This window comes from Miniopterus schreibersii (assembly GCF_964146895.1).
Source record: "Miniopterus schreibersii genome assembly, chromosome: 8".
Lineage (NCBI taxonomy): Eukaryota > Metazoa > Chordata > Mammalia > Chiroptera > Miniopteridae > Miniopterus > Miniopterus schreibersii.
The window spans coordinates 40,268,076-40,292,203 of NC_138109.1; the positions used below are offsets into that span (position 1 = coordinate 40,268,076).

General features: G+C 40.4%; 1 protein-coding gene across 1 annotated transcript in view; it reads left to right on the plus strand.

The window, feature by feature from the left end:
* Positions 1-24,128, plus strand: part of CACHD1 (cache domain containing 1) — a 192,714-nt gene that overhangs the window by 35,373 nt on the left and 133,213 nt on the right. The window lies entirely within an intron of this gene.

The following is a 24,128-nucleotide window of genomic DNA, read 5'->3' on the forward strand; positions in this document are numbered from 1 at the left end:
CTGGTTTGTCATTATTTCCTTTGCTCGTATTAAGCACCAGGTGGTGGCAGATAAACAAGGCCAAAAAGGAGCCAGTGATCGGCTTCACCTGCCTGAACTAAACTGCTGCCAGCCACTTGTTCATTAGAGCATTTAATAAGTACTTAAGGCTGTGCTTGGTGTTGTGCTGGGCCCTAGGAATAAAAAAAAAAATTACAGAGGCCAAAACTCCTTATCAATGCAGACAGGTAATATAACTATCATTCGTTGAGCACTTACTAAGTGCTAAATACTCTACCTGCGTTATCTTACGTAATCCTCACCACTTCGCTACCAGGTGGATAATAGATTGACCCTCTAATTATAGTTAATGAATGGAAGAGCTCATGTTTAAACCCAGGCACTCGTAACCACTACACCAAACAAGGCTAATAAAGTGGCGCAGTGTACTGAGTGCTTATGATGCGCCAGGCGGTGTTCATGTGTATTAATTTGCTTAATCTTCCCAACTACCAGTGAGGTGGAGGTACCGTTGTTATTATTAGTTTAATACAGAGGGGGACATGGAGGGGCTAAGATGAATTGACTTTACTCAGGGCCATGTCCTAATGACAGCAGAGCCACATTCAAGTCAAAGCCAGGCGGAATATAAGTGGGTGTAGTGGGAGGAAGTGCTTTTTTCTACTTGGAGGAGGGTGATGTTCCAGGAAAGATTTGGAGAGAAGGTAACTCTTAAGCTGAGTGTCTGGTGGTCTGGTGTGTCTTGTATATCATGGTTGTGTTCTGCCCGGTACACACTGTGCCTAGTTTATAGGAGAAACTCAAAGGGTACCCAGAAAATGTGTTCAAGTGGAGATAAAGCTCTTTAGTATTTTGTTTTGAATTTTCCTGATAAATACTTCAAATTACCTGCTCTTTAGGGGAGTAACTTCCCCTATTAGAGCATGTTTCATTGGAGCAATTAGAAAAGTTATAGTTCCAATGTGGTTGAAAGCCATTGCTAGCTAGGAGCTGAATTTGCTTTTCAGTTCTTTTTATGACCATTTATTTGTTAGTCAAGGATTTCAATGTACTCATCTATAAAATGGGGTTGATAATAACTCTACCATCTATTCTTCTGAGGCGTACTTTGAGATCCTGGGCAGAAAGGTGTTGGAAGATCGTTACTTGTATATTAATGTAATTTCATGCATCCTGCTCCGAAGGTTTTGTTCCTGATGTGCTAGGATCGGACAGGAACAGATTTTTAGGGTCAGAGCCTTCTCTCAATTTCTCCAGCCAGAAATACTTCCTTCCACCTTTATACCTCTTCCCAGAGTCTTGTATTAATTGGTTGTGTGCGCTCTGCCTGCCACACTAAATTTTGTGCTCCTTGAGTCAGGCACTGCCCTACTCATCGATGCATCTGAGTTTGAGACTGAACACAGCACATACTGATCAAATCAAACTAATGGGCTGCCAGGTTAAGGTTGAGATGAAAGGTGATGGTTTTAGTTTTTGTTACAGTTCTTTTCCTCTCTGAGGTTGAAAAGGAACAGGATGCGTAAACGTGGAAAGCGAGGGCTTGAAGGCCTCTGAGGAAGAGATGGTGCAGGAGATGAGGGAACTGCAGGAAGAACCTGCTGACAGCCCGGGAGACAGGGAATGTGGAAACTCAGGTTGAATTAGGAAGATGGGCCAGAAATAAGACAAGGGTGAGCTTTCAGAAGCTGAGAGGGAGCCTGGAACTTGAACTCCATGGGAAATAGCAGAGAGAAAATAACTTCTTTTTGATATGTCAAAAACATGGTATTCAAAGAAAAGAGCATACTTTGAAGAGTGCCCTAGTATATGCCTGGCCAAGTCATTTAAAATCGGGGCCTCATTTTTTTTAATGGGGAAAATTATATATCCCATCTCCTTTCTGACACATTTTTGTAGGAATTGCAGAAGGATGCCCATAGAAGCATTCTAGTATTCAGTGTAAAGCAGAACACAAATCCTGAGAGAGAGCGCGAGCTTCCTGTAGAAGACAGTGTTGGATTTAGACTCAGAGGGCTTGAGAGCATGTGGAGCGTCAGTTTCCTCGTGTAAAATGAGGATGGGAACGCCTGCCTTCCATGTAATGGACCTGCTAGGAAAAGAACATATTTGAGTTGGGACTCTTCTAGAAAACTTGTTTCAGCAGCTGACATTAAATACTCCTACTCTCTCACTTAGATGTGTTCCTACCAAGGCCACAAGCTGTTGCTTTCCTCACTGATGAAGCAGTGGGCTCAGTACAACAGAGATGTAACTTGTTTAGAGAACACTCTCAGATCTGACATTGGTAAACCTCCACAAACCATATTTTAAAAAATGTTAAGACCGAGACAGTTTCTCCAGCCTGGACAAGTTGCCTCCCTGGTTCTTTCTTTTATCCTTGAAAAAGGTTCTGGGCTCCCAGCCACTTTCCTTTCCTTTGGTGTCCCCTGCCATCCCCCTTACCCCCAGTTTTCTTCTCCCTCCCTCCCATGATTGGCTGCTGCTCCCCACATCTTTGTTGCCCAGAAGTCAGGCACAAAGGAGAAAGATCTCCCACCCACTCCTTTTAAGGCCTTTATTGCTAATTATAAGAGGGAAAGTAATAGGGCATCATGGAAAGATTACTGAGACTTATACAGGACTCAAAATTTACTTAAGTTCATACTCTTTTCTGTTACCTTGTTCCTAACTATACAAATGATGGAAAATGGTCCCTGCTTTTATTTCTGAAGGTTGGGGCACATCACCTCTTTGAACTGCCATCAGCAAAGGCCTTATGACTTCCTCTACCACAGCACCTTATGCTTGCGGTACCTGCCCGTTAGCAAGTGTGGAGTTTTCAATTTTTAGAGATCTCCAGACAGGGTAATAACAAGTTCACTTGGCTTCAGCTCTGTCCAGGAGGGACTAATTGCAAAGCAAATCCCAGGCCATAATAAGGAATTGTTGAAAGAACACTGTCTTTAATCCTTTCTTTGGCATCAGCCACTTGCAATTAAAAAGGTAGATTTGAATCAACTAAAGATGAACAGCTTAGTTCATTTATCTTTCTTGGCTTAAAAAAATGGGTAGGAAGGCAAAGGGTCTTAGGGAAAACACTGAAGTTATTGAGTTATTTTATAAAGCTTTGTTTTTCTTTGGCCATGAAATCGGCCCTAAGGGGCTTTTTAAAGTAGAGAAGTGTTGTTAAATCTCCAAGGATAGACGAAAACACTACAACATTACATATAAAAATAAAGTTAAAATCAGTTGAATTTTATGAAAACATTTTTTTTCCCCAAAACCTAACATATATACCTGTGTGGGTTTTTTCTGTTGTTGTTTTAAATATGTCTTTATTGATTTCAAAGAGAGGAAGGGGGGGGGGGGAGAGAGATAGAAACATCCATGGTGAGAGTCATTGATGAGCTGCCTCCTGCACGCCACCTGCTGGGGATGGAGCCCGAAACCCAGGCATGTGCCCTGACCAGGAACTGAACCTTGATCTCTGCGATCATTGGTCCATGCTCAACTGCTAAGCCACGCGGGATGGGCTACTCCTGTTTTAATAGTGACATTTGCATCCTTTCTCAGTTTACTAATAATAGGGAAGATTAAGACAGAGTAGAGACAAATGATTTTCGAACAAAGACTCTTGGATATATATTTGTGTTACACAACTACTGTTAAGATTTTTAAGTTCAGGATTATGAAGAAATGATGGGTTTCAGAAAAATATATTTTTTAAAAGGTTGCTGAAAAACTGACAACCTGGATAGTACATGTTCCACATATACACACAGTCATATTTATGACAGAATAGTGAAGAGGGATTAGAACCTTCATAAAAAAAAACTAAGGAGAGTTAGGGTGCTTGTTAAAGCTGCTTTTTCAACAGATTTTTAAAAGTTTATTAAATATATTGGGGTGACATTGGTTAATAAAATTATATAGGTTTCAAGTGTACAATTCTATAATACATCACCTGCATGTTGTATTGTGTGCTCACCACCCCAAGTCAAGTCTCCTTCCATCATATATTTGGCCCCCTCCGCCCTTTTCTACTTCACCCCTATCTCCCTTTCCCTCTGGTAACCACCGTATTGTCGTCTGTGCCTGTGAGAAACAGAGTTTTACTGGGGGTCAAGAACCAGGAGTTTTGGATGGATGCTCTTGCTCGCGCCTGACCAGCTGCGTGAACCCAAGCAAGTCAATATCTTCTCTTGTCAAAAAAGGAGTGGAGAGGTACAGTAGGCTCACTCCCATGGGGTTGTGATGAAGATTTAGTCCGTGACGTGGGACTGTTGCTGCTGTTTGAGCTGCCTGCAACGTAGACACCCTTTTTTAGGACAGGCAGTTGGGCCTTTTTCCTGCTCCATAGCAGTTAGGGTGATGGTTGTGGTACCTACACTAGAGACTCCTCTCTGGGACTTGAAACATTTAGGCAGCAGTAGACAAGGACAGCTAGTGAGTTTAAGATTACGGAGAAGAGATTCCAGGGACAGGACAGCCAGATGCCCACGGTGGCTTCCAGCAAGGCTGTTTGGGAGGTTTGATCTCCTGGGGAATGTTCTCAGTTATCTAACCTCGCTAAGTTTCTGCCTCTTTCTGTGTTTCTAATAATTTCCTTTTCCAATTAATTCCCGTCTTGATACATTGTTTTTTTCTGGTAGTATTCATCGTCTAACACTGCAAAGTTTTTAAACTATAAAAAACAGAAATTTGCAAAGAGAGTTGACCCACCAGGTCTAAGAATCAGATCACTTCAGATAACTCCAAGTGCCCTTGTCAGTCTCCCTGCAAGATGGTTATATGATTTAAATAAGAGGTTGGAGCTGGGGACCTTGAAAGTTCTGTGCGCTCATAGCTTGTTATTCCTGGAGGTTCTGATGTGGGGAAATCTATGGGATTAATATGGCTGTGGGTACAGTTGGGATTTGGAGTGTCAAAGAAAGGGCACAGAATTTGGCAGTGGTTCTGGTCCTCACAGTAGAGCCCACAATGAGCCAGAGTGCAGGGCATTTTCCTTTTGCTTTTAACTAGGTGGTAGGTGAAATGCATAGTAGGCATTTTGTGACTATACTTATGTTTAGTGTACCTGTGATCTCTACAGGCATTCCAGGACGCAAAAGCTGAGAGAGAGAGTATGACCATGTGGCAGGTAGGGTTGAGAGAACATTGCCAATGAGGAAGACTTACATTTACTGAGCTTCTATAGAGAAGACTGTCGTTTAATCTCTTTTTTCTCTCATTTGATGTTACTCCCTTTATTTTCTAGAACCTCGTTTAGAGGAAGTCTTAGTAACTTGCTCAGCATCAATTAGCTGTTATATGGGAGACTGAACATTTACATCCAGGCCTTTTCTATTTCAAAGCACAGGCTCTTTCCTTGCTATTCATGCTAGAATCAAGGCAAAATAAAAAAAGAAGTAGACGAGAGAAAGAACAGAGAAAGCAATAGGGGTTACCTAGGAAAATAAATAAGCATTAGGTTCCAGAGATAGATTATTGAGACATCAAGGGACAAGGAATCATAAAATTGCAAGATTAGAATAGACCTTAAAGGAATAAAGCTCATCACAATCTGCATCTGATCACCCCTCTACCAGTGGTCACCCAGCCTCTTCCTGCAACAGTGATGGGGGGCATCTTACTTCATTAGATGGTCTTTCCATCTGTGGACAGCTCTAGCTATTAGAAACGTATTCTCTGTGAACCCCAGGATTTCTTCTGGCTCCAAGTTCACCTGTCTACCAGTAATAACCTCTTAGTAACTAAAAATGATAATTAGTACTTGGAATTGATAAAGGTAGGCCGCAAAGTGGTCATGAACCCGATTTCTGAAATTAGAATGCTTTGGTTGAATCCTAGTTCCTCTACTTGCTAGTGATGGCCTTGGACAAATCACACATAATCTTAAAACCCTGGTTTCTGTATCTGTAAATGGTGGCCATCTCATGTTGCTGTGAGGATCCAATGAGGGAAAGCATTTGGCACAGTCCTGGCACATAGTGAGACTTTTACAAAGTTTTATAAGGTAACTGATTGTTACTACTTCCCACCCCTCCTGAGGTAGAAATTATTATTCCCATTTTCCAGATCTTGAAAATGGATGGAGCTTCCTGAGAATCATAGAAAAAGCAAGTGGAAACCGTGACGCTCAAGGGCAAATAATTTAACTTTTGCTCTTTCCATCTTAACACTTCCCACCACTCCCCTACTCTGAATGGAGAAAGGCTGCTGCCGGCCAACTGGAGTCACTGAGACAAAATAAAACACCCTGAAGATGTGACAGTCATGGCCTGAATTCAACATTTCCACACCTCAAATTGCTGTACCTCCCTTTTTTCTCTCTCATAAAGACGAATTTCCTTTTGGAAATGTTAGTTCATTCATTTATATTCATCAGCACATGGATTAGGTGTCACTTCATAGATTTGTTTTGAATAGCTAATATAAAAAGTCTCTTGGGAGGACAGCTTTGCTTTTCAGCATTTGTATATGGCAAATGTAGCATGAGATATCATTAAGTTTGTTTCTACCAAGTATGTCCCAGAATCTAACATATAACAGGCCACGTTATATACTTTATAAAAGATGAGATGTACTTTATGTTAGCTGGATGTTAATCTCTGACTTGTGAATATTTTTATGCCAGTTCGTGCTAGAGACACAAGTTTTCATCCTTAAAGTGTTCTGTTTTCCTGTTATCGATTGCTATCATCTGACTCCGAGAGCCTGGCACCAGAGTTCAAACCCTTGGTTCTATTGCAGACTGGTTTACCGTGAGTGAGCCTCTTCTAGCCAGTGATTATCTATGTGCAAAATTGTACTATTTCTTGTGATATTTCTTACCAGAGTGGTTCCTAAGGCAGGTTTTCTCTACCTGTACACTAATGGCATTGGGTGGTGGTGGCAGAAGAGGATCTGTCCTGTGCATTTTAAGATATTTAACATCTCTGGTCTCTACCCACTTGATGCCAGCAGCTCCCCCTTCCCCCATACCAGTTGTGATAACCAAAAATGTTCAATGTTTCCTGGGAGGGGACATAATCAATTCCCCACTGAGAAACTCTGTTAATGAGGTGGAACACTGTTTTATGTATTAAAGCCTGTTGCAAGCTGAAGAGCTATAACTACTAGACATTTTCTTAATGTCTACTTCAGGTAAAGGACTGTGCTAAGTGCTCTGGAGAAAAGGTACAATAACCACGTGCAAGTTACTATCCCTACTTCTGAGCAGCTCTGGTGGGGGAGGGTGATGAAGGCAGAATTTGGTAAGTCTGCAAGGTTCAGTTAATGTATCAAAGGCGAGATGGCATTTGGCATTTGAGTTACACTTATAGGGAATAGTAGAGGTGGAAAGGACTCCAACGAGGACTTAGTGCTTTATTTCTAGGCTTATGATAGGTTGCCAGTCAGAAAACGGAAATGAGAGAAGTAGGCCTTAAATGCATGTGGCAAACTGGAGATTGTGTGACTCACCTAAAGGGGACAGTTGCCGTCGAAAAAAAGCCAGTTGTTGGCAGCAGGAACGTTAGCCTGGTGTTGCCAAATCTTGCAGTGTTTCAAAAGATGTTGAAAATGCAGAGTTTTGTAAACTGTGAAGTTTCCCAAATTTTACGCATAATCTCAATTTAAAACAACACTAACATTGTGCTGGTCAAAGAAAGACCCATGGAGGTCAAATTAGGTTGCAAGTTTGCAGCCTCTGTTCCAGGTCATCTTTTTAGGGCGTGGGAGGTGGCTTCTTTGATTCTTTCCCTTAAAAAGCTATTAGAGGAAATGTCAAACTGGTATGTTACTTCTTACTGTATACTACTAATGTTTTACTGTCTCCATTTGAATCTTATCTATCAAGATAAAGTTTAGATCTGAAATGTTGACCTACTTTAAATAAAACAACATTTTTTGGAAAACGCGAGCATCCTCCACTTAAGAATTCTCCTGGGTCCTCAGCTAAAAGTGAAACCTGGAATGGCTGCCAGCAAATGCCTTTTGTAGCCTTGGAAATTCAAAGTGATTTATCACTTGCTGGTAATAACTGGAGGCCTCTATATACAAGAAAGAAGTTAAAGGTAAAGAGGCCAAAAATAACAAGTATAACCATATGGCTTTTTTCAAGAGGTGTCCATATGACTATCTAGCTAAAAAGGACTCTTGCCAGCTTGACTGTGAGTTTTATTTTCTATATTTTTTTTGTAGCTTTACATATAGCCTCTTAGCTTTAACATTGTAGGGAAGGAATTCCTCCTTGTACTCCTGGGTTTTGAAAACCTGATCTATGGGATGGAGCCAGATTCATAGATGACCATAGGATTAGTAGTGGTTTTTACCTCAGCAGCAAAGCTATATGATAACCCCTATATATATTCTTTTAAGTCTGCAGAGGTAGTTTAGCTTTTTATGATGGTATCCAAGTTCCATGTGGGCATCTAGCTCAGTGCATCATCTTTTCTGAAGGATGAAGCATGAAACTACTCGGTCAGATGCCTTGAGGAAATCAAGATGTTTATTAGCTCATATAATTTCTACTTGTTTAGTAAAGTAAATGGCATACTTTGGCCTGATTTTTCCTTACAGAATTCTTCTTTATCCTTAGTACTTATAATTTAAAAATCTGTTCTATAATTATGCTGAGAAAGACTACGAAGTTGAATAGTCCGTAGGCTCTGGAGCTCATATGTTCCTCCTCAGTCATAGTGGAGATATTTTCCCCAAGTTCAAGCTCTCTGGGGTTCTTCATTGGCATTTTGGTATCCATGTGATTTTTGTCACATTATAGGATGGGATGATTTGGAAGGAGAACACACACACACACACACACACACACACACACGACATAGAAAGCTAAAAATTAGGACTCTAGATCAATCTGGATGGTATGAATTCTTGGATTTTTAAAAAATGAATCCTGAACTCTCATTACAGATATTTTGTTAAACTATTTAACAATGTCTACTCACCTGATTGAACAGTGTACTTCTAAAAATTAACTTCTTTGGGATATACTTTGGAAAACAGAATTGGGGAGCCATGGAAGTTACAGACTCTCAGGTTATAATGAAAACGGCTAGGAAATAATACAGACCCTACCCTCTTCGTGTGAGAGACTGAATTTAAATTATACTAATAGTCTCCTGAACCCAGATGCATTTCCAGTCTGATTGGTTTGACATTTGTCTAGGACCTTTGGAATATAAGCTTATGCAATTAAAAACGAAAATGAGTTTCTGTCCTTGCAAGTTCAGAATATCTGAAAGCATTTTTTTCTCTTCTTAAATCATTTAGACGATTGGTATTTGTGGTATGGCTTTCTCATATGAGAAATGCTATTGTGCAACAGCTCTAGTTGTGTTGCCTGAACGCATGCCAATTCTGTTCAGATTGAGCCGCGGGGACTGCTTGTTAGCTCCCTAGCTGCCTGGGAGAAAGGGTAATGTAAAATTAATGTATGAAGAAAGGCCTGCTATCTGACACTGTGTGGGGATGCAGGTGGTCTGAAGTGCTGTACAGAAATTAAACTAACATGCTAATCTTTCTACGTTAATGGGAAAGTGGCTGGGATTCACAGTTCCAACTCTGTTGGTTTTAATTTAAAAAACCGGGGAGGGCGTGGTTAATCCCTTCCCTTCCCTGGCTCCATTCCTGAATGTAAAGCATGTATAGAGCTTGAGATTTTGAGATCTTTGGGTGTCTGGAATTTAGGGTGTCCTTCATAGAGGAGTGGTGGAAGAGATTGTTATAATAGGATTCTCACATACAGACTACAGATATCTAAGAAAATGCTTCTTTATTCAAGTAGCCTTTTTCTTGGTAAGTAGCAGTTGCATTAGACTGATGCTGAACATTTTTCTGTTAAGTGGAAGCCAAGGATAATGTAACATAGGTCCTTCATTCAACAGTGTAGTACTGGTTTTTAATATACCTATCCTTTTCATAGTCTCTTTTCTTTCCTGGTGATTTGGCAGTGATCCCTCTCTGTATCTCCCCGTTCCCATTTGAGCCAGAGCAGCTCATTTCAGCATTGAGCCCGTGCACACCTCTGTGGCACCGGTCCTCATGTGGTTCTAGAATAGCTGGTTTGCTGATCTGCTTCCTCTCTGCGCTGGGAGCTTGTTACTGCGAAACGGCCTATCTTACTGTGTGTGTAACCACTACATCCAGCCTGGCTCCTGGCACACACTAGGTGGTCAAGTTATGAACAAACAAAAGGTTCCGGAACATCAGTGAGGTTTTCAACATTGGAAAGAAGGAAGGATTAAATAACAAGTCAGGTGTTTTTTTTTTTGCACTTCCATGAACACTATTTTATTTAATCTTTAAAACAGTCTTGCACAATAGGCGTCGTAATTCCTGTTTTGTTTGTTACTCCCCCCACACACACACACACATTGATCTCAGAGCTGGTTAGGAGGAAGAGGCTGGATTTGAACCCAGGTTTCACCCTCTGCTTTTTCTTCTTACCGCTGCACCACAGGAGGACATTTTCTCATATAGCAATATTTCTAGGAACTTTTTTTTCTAGAGACTTTTCTTCCTTTTGAATTTAGTTAAAGCAATTCTTCTTTTGTATTTTAAACCCTTCCCCCAAATAAACACTGGTAGAATTCCACCAAAAACAAAACGATAGAAGCTTGTCAAGCAGAGCTGGAATGGGAAACACAGCGATGGAGTTGACTGGAGTCAGAAAGACTGTTTTCATTTTGGGTTCTCTACTCATTAACACTGTAATCTTGGGCAAGTCATTTATGCCTTAGTTTTGTCTTATGTAAATTGGGGATACTATTAGGACCTATTTCATTGGATTGTGGGGATCATGTGAAATGATGGAGGTACAGCGCTTGCTCTGTGTCTGAGACATAACTTCTCAAATGCTACGTGCTTTTGTTTTTAGCACGGGGATACATTTCATTCATTCATTCAGCAGATCCTTGAGTGCATGCTCTGTGGTGGGCATCTTGGGTTCTACTCATTCATCAGTTATCAAAACAAACAGAACTCCCTTTCTGCACGGAATTTATATTCCAGTTGCATTCCAGCAGGGAGGAGCTAGACAATAGACATAATAAACATTAGGAAGTAAATTATCTTGTGTGTTGGAGAGTGGCTAGTGCTATTAAATAACAACGAAGTAAAGGCGGGTAAGGAGGGTCAGGAGAGTTTGTAGGGGCCTGGGGTGGCCTTTGCGGTTGCCACTAAATAGCACATTCACTGTAGGCCTCACAGAAGACAATTGAGTGGAGACTTGAAGGAGGTGAGGGAGTTTGCCATGTGGATCACTGGGAAGAGGTGGTGGGGGTATGCAGCAAGGCGACAGGGTGGCAGGAGGACAGCAAGAGGGACCACTAGGGCCTTAGAGGCCCCTGTGAGGGTTATGGGGGGCCAGCGGAGGGTCTTAAGCAGAGGAGTCGCACCATCATCATCACCACGCTGCTGCTCATCTGGGGGAGGGACCCGGGCAGTGTAGCTCCTTGCTCCTCTGTCTCCTATTAGCTTAACCTTTTACACGTCAGATGTGTGTGGGGAGAAGTGTATTTCACCACCCCAGGGTAGCTGCCCTGCCTACTCTGTGTCATTGATTGAACTTGGCAGTCCTGTGGCTGTAATGGTTGTATTCCTTGGGAAACAAAGGAAATGATTAGATCATGAGAGGGAAGGAAAGTAGAGTCCTGTGGTAGCACAGCTTGTGATCCTCTTTGAACATGACTTGATGTCTTCCAGGCTTCCCAGGCTGAACTAGGAAACCTTTGTAGAGGATCCTGGGAGGTGTTGGTGGGTTTAGTGTTTTTTAAATGTTTGTCTCTTTTTACCGTGAGGAAGATCCATTATGGGGTAGGAGGAAGAGCTTAAGTATAATCATTTGTCAGCTCATGACCTGTGCTTAACTGCTTTCCTCCCAGATAACAGAGACAGGCATGCTCTCAGCACACACGGCGATGGAAAACTTTCTGTGCTGTGTCTCCAATGAGAATCAATGATTCTTAAACCTGGCTTTCAACACCCAAGACAGTCTTCCACTGTTCTAATTGTGTCCCGTTACTCTCAACCAAGTTAATATGGAATCTACTTTTTTTTAATGCATGCACGGGAATGGGTGATATCAGGGAATGGCAGATGGGATGGGAGCAGGTCATGATGCAAAATTTCAGAGTGTCACGTGGGATTGGAGTCTGAGGAGCTAGGTTTCATGCCCAGCTTTGTCAACGTAGCTGTGTAACTGACATCTCTGAGCCTGAGTTTCCATCTCTGAAATGGATTAAGGTGACTTTTTTTGCTTCATGGGGTGAGGTAGACAGGTGTCACCAATTTACTAGTATTGCGACACCAAATGTTGGAAACAACTTTTCTGGTGAAGTTATTGTTTGGGAACACAGAGAGTGTGGGGATAGCTATTGTTTAATCTTTTGTAGACAACATCAACATGTCAACCCTGGGTATGTCTCCACTGTCTCATTCCCTGGGAGTTGAAACTTTTGGCTTTCTTGTAGGTTATTTGCAGACTGTTACACTCTAGAATCTTATAGATAATGGCCTTGACTATACCATCAGCCTGTGCCTTTCAACCCACATGCTAACAAGACTTGGCCTCTGTTTAGTGGTCCTACTAATACATTTTTGCCACTCACAATACCCCATCTTTTTTCATTATGTTAATTAGTTAAGGTAATTTTGGAGGTAAGCATCACTTAATTGAGTTAAGCTTTACAGTTGAGGGGTTACTCATTAGCAGGAACAGCATCTTATCTCATTAATTCCTTGTTACCAATTGATAATAGACTTAATGGAAGAATTTGCTTGAAAGTTTCAGAGTTTCAAATAGCTTTTTGGGCCTGATTGATAACTTTTTGCCTTCGGCAGTGGACATGTGGGAAAATTCCAGATGCTACATAATCTGGGGCCAGCAGGTTAAGGCAGCGGAATCTTTTGTTTGAGGTACAGCCAGGAATTGCTACTAGAGAGAGTCACATCAGATACCTTAACGAGATCTGATTTCAGAAATGGAAACATGTGAAACACCTTAGAAAAATTAGTATTCATCTGTTCCAGGCCTTGGTTTCCTTATCTCTAAAATGAAAGGATCAACAAACTCAGTAATAGGGAGCACATTATTATTTCTTAGTACTTTAAAAGTACCTACCAAACTCTTTAAGTCTAAATTAACTCATTTTTTCCTTCCAGCAAAAAGTTATCAGTGACTGACATTAACTGTCAATCAGATCCTCTGAGCAGCTCAGGTTAAACAGTTACAATATTAAGTTGGTATAATTCCACAGCAAACCAAGAAAGTTGATGTGCCTTATGACGAGCAAATTTTGACTTTTTAAGAAAATTGCAAACAGTGCTCAATCATTGCCACCTGTTGTGAACTGACCTCAATTGTGCACAATCTCCTAGGGTTTTTTTTGCAGGGGGTGGATTTTGATAGCAGCCAAATTATTTGAGTTGAGTGAGGTTTAGCTACTATCCCACAACTCTACCACCTGGTTATAACTCAAACAAGTCTGAGACACGATTCTGCTACACATACAAACATTGATTAACAGCCATACGTCAGCCAGCGGGCATACAACAGCTCACACAAAATCACTCTGCGTGCTTAAGTCTCAGCTCCCTCCTTTGAGTTGCTCTGATCACTGCCTTGCATGAAAACTTCACTCCTAGGTGTGACAACATTGCAGAGGAGGTTCTGTTATCCTTACTAATCAGCATCAAGCAACTGGCAGTCTTCCAACTGTGACTGGACTCGGGGCCATTTAGGGAACAAGCTGATCAAGGCTGCACTCTTGTTCATGCAAGGATAGGGGTATCTCTAAAATATTTTGGCCTATTCTTATAGCTTGGATATATTTTTTTATCTTAGCAGTGAGGGTCATTTCTAACATTTATAATGCCTCTTCATAAGCCACACACACACACACACACACACTCTCACACACTCACACTCTCCACCTCTGCTAATTGGCAAAGGGTCTGGTGTTGATTCACATGGATAATGAAAACCTTTGCGGTGCCTCTTTCTGGAGCATGGGCTTGATGATTAGAACACGAGCTGCCTCCCCCCGGGAGAGAGCCTTCCTGAATATAATGCCAATTGCGTTTGAGTTGTAGCTTAACCTAATTAACTCACACATGATATCACATTACCTATACTGAATTATTGCTAAGTTAATTAGGCATCTTAATGCTGCCTTGGGAACCCCATGGTGGAAACCACTGTTACTAATGGTACTCTGTAGGAGTTAGATTTTAAAATGATTTGTCAGGATTCCTTTGTTCAAAAAGCATTGCTTAACTTCCACACATTCAGAACCATCTCTTGTCACAGGGGGGAAATCATGCATGTGGGATAGTTTATGCACATTGTCCCTGCTTAACCTCTCATCTACCCTGTGGAGACACAGCTCCATTTCATAGACAGAAAACTGAGGCAGAGGAGACTCAGCAGAGACTTTATCTAAACGTAGGTCTGTTTCTGCAGGTAGTGTTGTCCTATCACCCTAGCATTAGTTTAGCCTTATGATAAAAAATTATTGCTGCATAACACATTATCCCAAACTTTGTGCTTTAAACAACACCAGTGTATTATATTAGGCAGAACTCCGGGCGTGGTGGCTGGATTCTCTGCTTAGGGTCTTACTGGACTGAAATAGAGGTGTTAGCTGGGGCTGTAATTAGCATGACAGCTTGGGGGTCAACTTCCCAGCTCACTGGTTGTAGGCAGAACTCATTCCCTTGCAGTGGTTGGACCAAGGTCCCTGCTTTCCTTCTAGCTGTCGGCAGGGGACCACTGTCAGTTCCTACAGACCGCTCACTACCTTGCTACACAGCTTCCACAGGCAGTTCACACCGTGAGTGTTATTTCCTTCCAGCTCAGCCAAAGTTTATCTCTCTGGTTCCCTTCTGGCAGTAGCCAAAGAACGCTCTGCTTTTAAAGGGTTCATATGATTAGGCCAGGCCCACTGGCTAATGTTCCTTTTTTTTTTTTTTTTTTTAATATGCTTTTATTGTTTTCAGAGGGAAGAAGGGCGAGGGAGGAATAGAAACATCAATGATGACAATCATTGATGGGCTGGACGCCCCTTACTGTGGATTGAGCCTGCAACCCAGGCATGTGCCCTGACCGGGAATTGAACTGGTGACCTCTTGCTGCATGGGTCGATGCTGAACCACTGAGCAACACTGGCTGGGCCCCTTGGTGCTTTTCTATCCCAAGTTAGTTTTATTCTCAAATCCATCAAATCAAACACATTGAGTACTTATTGAGTACCATGATATATGTTACTCTTAACAGAGAATTTGAAGCAAGTAGAGAAAGCATTGTGACTTTCCCCCTGCCAAGCATTTTTTTTAAAAAGAATAGTTTTATCGAATTTTAGACAGAGAGGAGGGGAGAAGAGAGAAACTTCAATGTGAGAGCACATGGATTGGCTGCCTCCTACATGCCCCCTACTGGGGATTGAGCCCATAACCTGAACATGTGCCCTGACTGGGATTGAACCAGCAACCTCTCCGTGCCCAGGACAATGCCCACCCAACTGAGCCACCCTGGCTGTGCTGCAGAGCATTTTTGTTATATCAGATGGTACAGTATATAAAGAATAAAGTTTTGTGGGGTATTTTTTGTGCTACAGGCACTTCCTTTTTTCAGAGGTAGTAAATGAGAAGTTTTTAAAAAAATTTATAGATTGATTTTAGAGAGACAGGGAGAAACATTGATTTGTTCCACTTATTTATGCATTCATTGGTTGGTTCCTACATGTTCCCTGACCAGGGGTGGAACCCTCAACCTTGGCGCCTCAGGACGATGTTCTAACCAAATGAGCTACCCAGTCAGGGCAGTCAATGAAAAGTTTTGATGTTGCCCTTTGTCTCCTTCGAACTTTTGCAAAGCACTGATATCTCCAAGAGCCATCTGCCCTTCCCTATTCCTTCTTTTGTAAGGAAGCGATGTGTGCCTGACGGAGGCCAGGAGAGACTCGTTAAAACTCCAGAATTAAGGACTGAAAGCCAGTAGTGCAGAATCATCTTCTTTTAAAATATATCTATGGATTTTATTTTTAAAACAGCTTTATTGAGATATAATTCACATACCATGTATTTCACCCACTTAAAGTGTACAATTCAGTGGTTTTTAGTATATTCACAAGTATTGCCAACCATCATCACAGTCAATTTTAGAACGTTTTCCATCCCCACAGAAAGAAACTGTACTATTCAGCTATCACCATCTTATCCCCCTGCTCCTTCCTGCAACCTTAAACAACTAGCAGTCTATTTTGTGTCTTTATAGAATTCCCCGTTCTGAACATTTCACAAGAATAGAATTATATGTGATCTTTCGTGACTGGCTTCTTTCACTTAGTCTAAAATTTTCCAGACTTGTCCATGTTGTAGCATGTATCAGTATGTGATTCCTTTTTATGACTGAGTAATGTGCCATTGTATAAATACACCTTTTTTTTTATATATCCATCCTTCAGTTAATGGTCATGGGGTTGTTTCCACTTTATGGCTGTTATGGATAATGCTGCTAATGTAAGGATTTGTGTACAAGTTTTTGCACGGACATATGTTTCATTTCTCTTGGCTGTAAACTAAGGACCAAACTGTTGAGTTAAATGGTAACTGTGTTTAATCATTTGAGGAACTACCAGACTGTTTTCCACAGAGGCTGCACCATTTTGGATTCTGGCCGGCACTGTGTGAAGATTCTGATTTCTCTCCTTCCTCACCAACATTCCTTGTTATCTGACTTCTTGGGTCTAGCCATTCTAGTAGATGTGAAGTGATATCTCATTGTGGCCTCTCATTTGCCATTCCTTGGTGACTAATGCTGTGGAACATCTCTTTATGTGTTTATTGGCGATTTGTAAGTCTTCCTTGGATAAACGTCTATTCAGATCCTCTGCCTATTTTTAAATTATTTCTCTTATTGAGTTGTAAGAATACTTTATATGCTCTAGATACCAGTTTCTTATCACATACATGATTTACAAATATTTTCTATCATTCTTTGGGCTGCCTTTTTACTTTCTTAATTGTTTCCTTTGAAGCACCAAAGTTTAAAATTTTGATGCAGTCCTATATATTTTTGTTCTTTTTTTGGTCATGTTTTTAGTGTCATATCTAAGAATCTTTTGCTAAATCCAAAAGCATGAAGATTTGCCTCTGTTTTCTTCTAAAAGTTTTATAGTTTTAGTTCTTACACTTAGGTTTTGGATCCGTTTTTAAGTTAATTTTTGTATAGGGTATGAGATAAGGATCCAACTTTATTCTCTTGCATGTGACTATCCGGTCGTCCCAACACCATTTCTTGAAAGGACCCTTCTTTCACCATTGAATGGTCTTGCCACCTTTTCTAAAATCAGTGGGCCGTAGATACATGGATTGGTGCAGGCTCTTAAAAGTTCTGTTATATAAGACATTATCACTGGGAAGGTGAGTGGACGGTACGTGGGAACTCGTTGTAAGTCTGATTATTTTTTTCAAAAGAAAACATTTTTAAAAATGTTCTTGGGGCACAGGCAAAATTTAGGAGATTGGGTTTATTTAGTAGTTTCCTCCTAGTTATGAAACTCCCAGTGGGGAAAATGGCTTACTGTATTTTATTCTGTGTGGCCTCCTCTCCAAATGAAAGAACATCGCATCTCGGCTGTAAGAGAAAGAGAGGACCCATAGTAAAGCTGAATGATTTATGTCCATGGAACTAGGTCATGCTGTCCCTCAGTGCCGGCAGTTTTAAAACAAAGGCACACGTTCCTGTGATGTCCTGCTCCTCACTGCTGCTCCAGTCTTTTCAGTAGCACATCTATAAAGTATAGCAGCTGAATTGGAATCTGACTTGGATACATGATAACTTCAGGAATTATTATTTGTATGATAATGGTATTGTGATTTTTTTTTTTTTTTTTTTTAACAAAAAGAGTCTTTATCTTTTAGAATTTTATACTAACTGTTTGTGGATGATATCACCGGGTGGGGAAAGTGGGCATATGGATGCACAAGGTTAACTGTGAGTTGGTAATGGTTGAAGCTAAATAATGGCTATGTGGTGATTATGATGTGTTATGCTATTTTGTCTTTTCTAGGTTTCCATAATTAAAAAATAGTTTTGGTTGGGTATGTTCATTTGTAATCCAGCAGTGGAGGCATTTTTAGAGGCATATCGTTTGGAGCTGCATTTGCTTTACACAGAAATGGGTCCTCTGAGTTGGGATGCCCACACTGGCATGGAGGAGCACTTAGGAGCAATTACTGGAACACACACTTCTGAAAGGCAAACCTTAGTTTACAGAGGCTTTCTGGGACCCATCTGAGGGCTGCAGGGCTCTAATAAAATTCATCTGTTGCTTACAGCACCCTTTTGGCTCTGGATGTTATAGATGCTAATCTGCAATGCCCTTTGTTTCATAGTTAGGTGAGTTTATTTTTCTAAAGCTTTTTAAACCCATGATTCTGTAAGTCTTGGCACTTTTTAAATGGAAGTTTATATATAAAATGTCTATGGGAATATATACATTCGATAACTAGAAAAAATCAGAAATAGTCTACAGAGAATTTAGTCTTTCTCATCACCGATTCCGCTCGTTGTAGAGAGACTTGCACGTACTTTATTCTTTCTCGCCTCTTTCCGATGGCTAGGGACCCCAACAAATGTAGTGTATGAGCCTTTACCCAACAACAAGGTTCTTGCATAGAATTGGTACAGCTCTGTATTCAGAAGACTGAAGATTTCAGAACAATGTCGAATTGAAAAATCTGTACAAGAAAGGACACCATCTGGAAATTATTCTTTGCTTTCTTCTTGGTTTTGCTAGTATAATAAAATCTGAGCATTCCAACTTCTCTCGTAATTGTTGAACTTTGTGATGTAAATAGTGCCAGGCTCAGAAAGGGCTTGTAAAGGCTTTGCTGACTACTTTGTTTTTGTTTTTACATATTTTCAATGAAACTATCTGCACTGTGTTAGCTGAAAGCAGCAACTTTGAGCAGCTCCAGATTATTTTACTGTTTTGAACAATGATAAGCAAGTATAAGAATGGATAGTGACCTCTGTGTGGATAATTTGTGTGTAGGAAGATTTTCACCTTTTCCCAGAACACCCGCTGTCGTGTTTCGTCATATCTGGTTCCATGTCTGCTTTTATGCAACATGGTTCAAGATCACATGGCACCACACACTGAGTGTTTAACCCTTGACTGCATGACATTGCTCACATGATTGGCCTGATTCCCAGTTTATGGGAGGAGCATATGAATAATATACCATTTAGCATCTAAGTATGTAGAAAATCCTTTAAATACACTATGTTTACCTACCCACTGAACTGAATTTGTGAGAATAATGACAGTTCATTACCAGAATCCAGAGCAGAATTTTAGAAAAGGATGGTTCCAGAGATGACTTTCTATATTGTAAGAACAATTGAATGACAGAATTAGGGAGAAATTATCCTTGAAAAATTATTAACCATGTTTTTAAATTACAAAAATAATACGTTCAATTCAGGAAAAACTCTGGAAACTAAGACACTGATAGATCATGATGGTAGTGGTGGTGATTGATGGTGGTTATTATAGCTTTATTTATTGTGATTATTATAATCCTGGCTCCTGATTGATTTCTATGTGTTGGGTTTTTTTTAATACAGCAAGCCCAGAATTATGATTCCTAGTTTACAGATGAGTAAATTGAGCAAGAATGGCCAAGTAACTAGCTCAAGGTTGCATTGTTAGTGAGTGGAGAGCCAGGATTTGAACTTTATGTCACCGAAGAGTCATAACTACTTTTCCGTTTGTCTATACCTGGCACGTCCATAATACCACCACTGGCGGACAGTCATGGCAAATGTCTCCCCACTCATTTCTCTTTGCCATTAACAAATATTATCAAATTATAAAATCATAATACTATTTTGTATTCTGCTTTATAATCCTTCTGCAACGCCTAAAATTCCAGACAAGAAAAGTTTGGTGTTAGGTCTCCTGTCAAAAATGGCATTGAGAAATTAGTATTCATGATCAGAGACAGAGGGAATAAAATATGCTTCCCGCAAGGATTTAAAATGACAGAGATAGTGGGACTCTCTCAATGATTAATACATAGTCAAAGAATGTCAACTAGATATTTACCCCAAATTAGAAAATAATAACCTATCCGAACATTTTTTTCCTCCCCTTTAAGATGAGTGGGTCAAATTCGATGCTCTGAAAAATCTTATCCAGTTTGACGTGCTGGTTTGCAATGCAGCTTACTTAATTCTTACCCTGGCTTCTTTCCTCCCACATTGTATTACTGATGACCAAATACAGTAGCCTAAAGTGCTTAAATCTTTAGCATTATTGCTGTTCTTTAGTTTCAGATGTAGGTCAGACATTAAGGGGGTGGGCTGGCATTTTAGTATTTTCCTAAATGTAAAGGTCATCTCCACCTAATTGATCCCACATGTACAGTGTTCTTAACTGGATGGAGCTCTCTCCCTGGACACCCTGGGTTTTCGTTAGGTAATAGCAGCTCTGCATTCCGCAGCCGGCCCGCGGGATTCCGGGGAGAGACCCGTGCGCAGAAAGGAGGTGGAGAAGGGAGAACCCCACCAAGTGGACCCCTGACCCACCTAACCTTAGTGCTCTCCCAGAAAACCGTAGGACACTGCCTGCTCATGTTCATGTTGTTATGAGAATCTGGGGAATGTCAGCATTGATGTTTTTGTTTTTGTTCTGGGTGTGTGCTTACTTTTAAAATTTATTATTGCTTTCAAATGGACAGAAGAACTGAATCGTCATTAAGTGTTACTCTTAGAGCCAAATAAAAACCTGCGTAAGCATTGCTTTGTTAGATTCATGAGCTATGCAACTCCCTGGGACATAAGAGCAGAAGAAAGGAGTTGGAGTTTGAGCTCAGCTCATTTGGGGCAAGCCGTGACCCCTCAGGCCCCACGTGCGTTGATTGGTAAAACGGGCCTAGTTGCAGTGGTGTCTGCCCCTATGAACTGTCGTGCCTTTTTATTTTTAAGACTCTATGTGGCATGGGTTCCTGAGCCATACTTCCATTCTGTGTGGGATTCCAAGTTATGGGTAGTTTCTCCTCCCAGCTGCCCCTTTCTTTTTCATTCATCTGTCAATGGTAAAAAAAACTGTAAGAAATGATTCATGTCCCAAGTCTATGGGGACCAGAAGGACCTCAAGTGACTTTTTTTTTTTTTTGAAGCGGTTTGAGAAAGAAACAAACAAATGTCGTTAATAACAATAACAGTGTTATTCCCGGAAGAAAAGTTCTAGCCTGCTAGGACTTGTTTTGGAATTTGAAAACTTCCCAGAGGGCTGTCTGTTCTGTAACAGGGTTTCTTTTAGACTCTGAAGTTAAAAGAGACTGGGGTGGGAGGAGAGCATTCGGGAAAGAAGCAATTTAGTTAAAGTTTCAAAATTGATGAAGTGAAGCAATTTCCCATTCCTGCTAATGCAAAAAGCCCTCCACATTTATTTATTTTCCATGTAAGTCAGGAACCTGTTCTTTTTCTTAGGGGGTGTTGGGAGCCCTGCTGTGTGAGAGCCCCAGCTTTTGAGGAGACCATGTCTTCATTCCCCCTGCCTTCCCTGACAACCTCTGGTTTGGGTGTACATCGCTGGGTTGTAGAATATAGGCCTCAATTTATTACCATGTTTCTTTCCCTCCAAGGAAAAAGACAGCCACTCGAGTTATTTAGCTGGGGGGTCATGAGTGGATTAATTGGTGGGACTTTTCTGGGCACTGAGTAAACCTTTGGTGTAGCGAGCAACTCGGAGTTAGATCTTCCCTGCTTTCGTTGTTGGCCAGACCAGAAGAACGACATAGGGAGTTAGAGGCAGCTTTGTTTTCCCAGGACATCTTCAAAGCTAACGGTGAGTCCAGGAGAGCGGAGCAGGGTGGGGCGGGATACTGTTTCCCTGCCTGCCTTTTCACCTCTGCAGAAATCTTATAGATCGAGGACTCCCGAAAGATGGCATCCTTGAGTGCAGCCCATGCGACATTTCTAAAGTGTGCTGTGTACTTTCTTATGAAACATTGTGAAGCTACCAGATTCCTCTTGATTTCTTCAGGAGGTTTCATCATCGCGTGTTTTGCAAGGTAGCAGTGTGAACACTTTCCCACAGTGCGGTGGTGAAATGGTTTTGTGCCATGGCATGTGCCCAGCGTCTAAGGTCGGGAGGAACCAAATTTTGACCTGACGCGGCCCAGCCTCATAGATTCTCTGTCTTTTAGAGATTTTCTCTCTTCCTTTTTTAAAATACCTTTCTTCTGTTTTCCTTATCATCATGATTTAAGCCTAATATTCTTCTCTCTAAGTAAAGCATATTTTATTATCACTTTAAAATTCTGGCATGAGTGTACAAACCTTTAAAAAGACTATTTTATTTTTTGTAACGAGGGTTAGCAAGTACAGATGACCACATTGTCTGTGGCCTTATAAGACTATCTCCCTACAAAAATCAAAATGGGTTTCTAAGACCCCTTCTTAATTAGGGCCCAGCGGTGAGCCGTGTTTCTCAGTTGTCATTCTGTATTGCTAATTGGCTCAGTGCTGTGGAATCTCACTGTCTCTGCTTTTGCTAGTGCTGACTTATCCATTCTCTGTGTTAATGGATGTTGCACAATGCAGAATGAATTCTCGAAAGGAGAGGGGGATGAGTTTCTGAAAGATTATCTCCATTTATAATGTGAGCCGCCCTACTTTAGAATTCTACAATACTTAATAAGCCTGATATTTAAAATCAAATCTCTTACATGGTCTAATTATGTAGCTAGATATTATTATCTCAGTGTCCTAATGTGAGTTAAGTTTGAAGGCTTTTTTTTCTTTCCTGTTTCTGAAGGGAGGTCCAGCTAATTTACTGCAAATGAAATAAAAAGTATTTTGGAGGAATCGGTTGACATTTAGCATTCTGGTTTGAAATCCCTCTGACTGTTTAATATTTAATGGGCTGCAAAGCATTCTTAAAAATTAAATATAAATGAGTTTTAGAAAACCTTGCAGTGGTATAAAAAATTGAGACTCCCCCACCCCATCTTAACTGGAGTGTCTGCCTAGGGCATCTTAATTATTTTTAATGAAGATGACATTATATATTTGATCAGCATGGGTACACCCTAAATAATGGAGTTAATATAAATAGGATTCTTCTAAATATCACAGCAGAGATTTACTTGGAACATATTATTAGTTTTGTCTCTGCAGACGAAACACTCCCCTCCTTTTATTTTTTGTTTAAAGTTAAGAGTAAAGTCACAAAATGACTGGAAAAAATGCCTTTGTCAGAAAAAAATATTCCTAAGTTTATTGCTTTGTTAAAACTAGTGTTTTATTTACTTTTGTAGACTCATGAGAGTTGAGGTACCATAAACAATTTTGTGGGATCTCTGAAAAGAAGCATTTTCATCATTACTATTGTTATTTAAGAATAAGTTTATTGACATTGATTTTTGTAATCACGTGTGTTTTTTCTTTTTTGCTTTTAAAAAAACATTCTAATAATTGATGATATCCCCCTAATTTAATGGCATGGGAATTAAATCGACTCTTCGATTTATTTCCTAATGCTGACATCTGACATTAAAAAGAAAAAAAAGTCAGACCTATATCTTCTAATCATATTCTACCTTTCATTGGGTTATATTCTATTCTAGTTTCATGTTATCCCAAGTATCAGTTATGAATTGGGAAAATGGGATTTGAATTTATGAGGCTATGGTCTTGGTGCTTACTTTTGTAAGAGCAAAGTTACATATGTTTCCAAAAAATGTTTTTAATTAAATTCCATAAAATTTTTTTTCTGAGAAACCCCTTTTCTAAAAGAAATGGCTTTATGTCTGTGTCCTATTTGTTTAAAAGGATGGGGTAACTTTCAGGAACTATGCTTTTAATTTTTTCTGCCTTTGCAGTGATTGTGGAGAATATTGTTTCTTTCCATTTGACTAGGTAAAACTAACACACTAAAAATGGAACCTATCATTGCTGGTCCTGTAATTACCCGGCTTTCAAACTTCTTTGGCATTTTTGATGCCTCTCTCGATACCCTACAACCAATCAGCAGCTGAGAGCTCAGAAATGCCGCTGTGTTCATTTCCTTTATTTCAGTTCCTGAACCATCACCTTACTCTAGTCTTCCATGTCTGTCTGTCTCTCTCAT